Raw genomic sequence first — 293 nt, 5'->3', positions numbered from 1 at the left:
AATGACAATAAAACACACTTGAGTTGAGTTGAATGCCTCCCTGTCTGTCTATGTCAGTAAACGGTAGGCGTGGCTTGGGAGTGGACTCGTAGAGCAGAGAAGCAAGTGCATTCTTTGGGAATTGGTTTCGGCACCAATTTCTATAAACAATTCCCATTTCTACTACATAAGTGACCCAATTTAAAGAAATATTCATCTTACGGTGAAATGTCCATTTGTGTCGTCTTCCCGTCGAAATTGAAAATCACCACTTCTGTTGACCCTTTAATCAATGTTTTTAACTTTTTCTTACG

The sequence above is a fragment of the Etheostoma spectabile genome, chromosome 19 (assembly GCF_008692095.1).
Source record: "Etheostoma spectabile isolate EspeVRDwgs_2016 chromosome 19, UIUC_Espe_1.0, whole genome shotgun sequence".
NCBI classification, from domain to species: domain Eukaryota; kingdom Metazoa; phylum Chordata; class Actinopteri; order Perciformes; family Percidae; genus Etheostoma; species Etheostoma spectabile.
The sequence above is the reverse complement of the archived record's forward strand: the minus strand, read 5'-3'. Positions refer to the sequence as shown.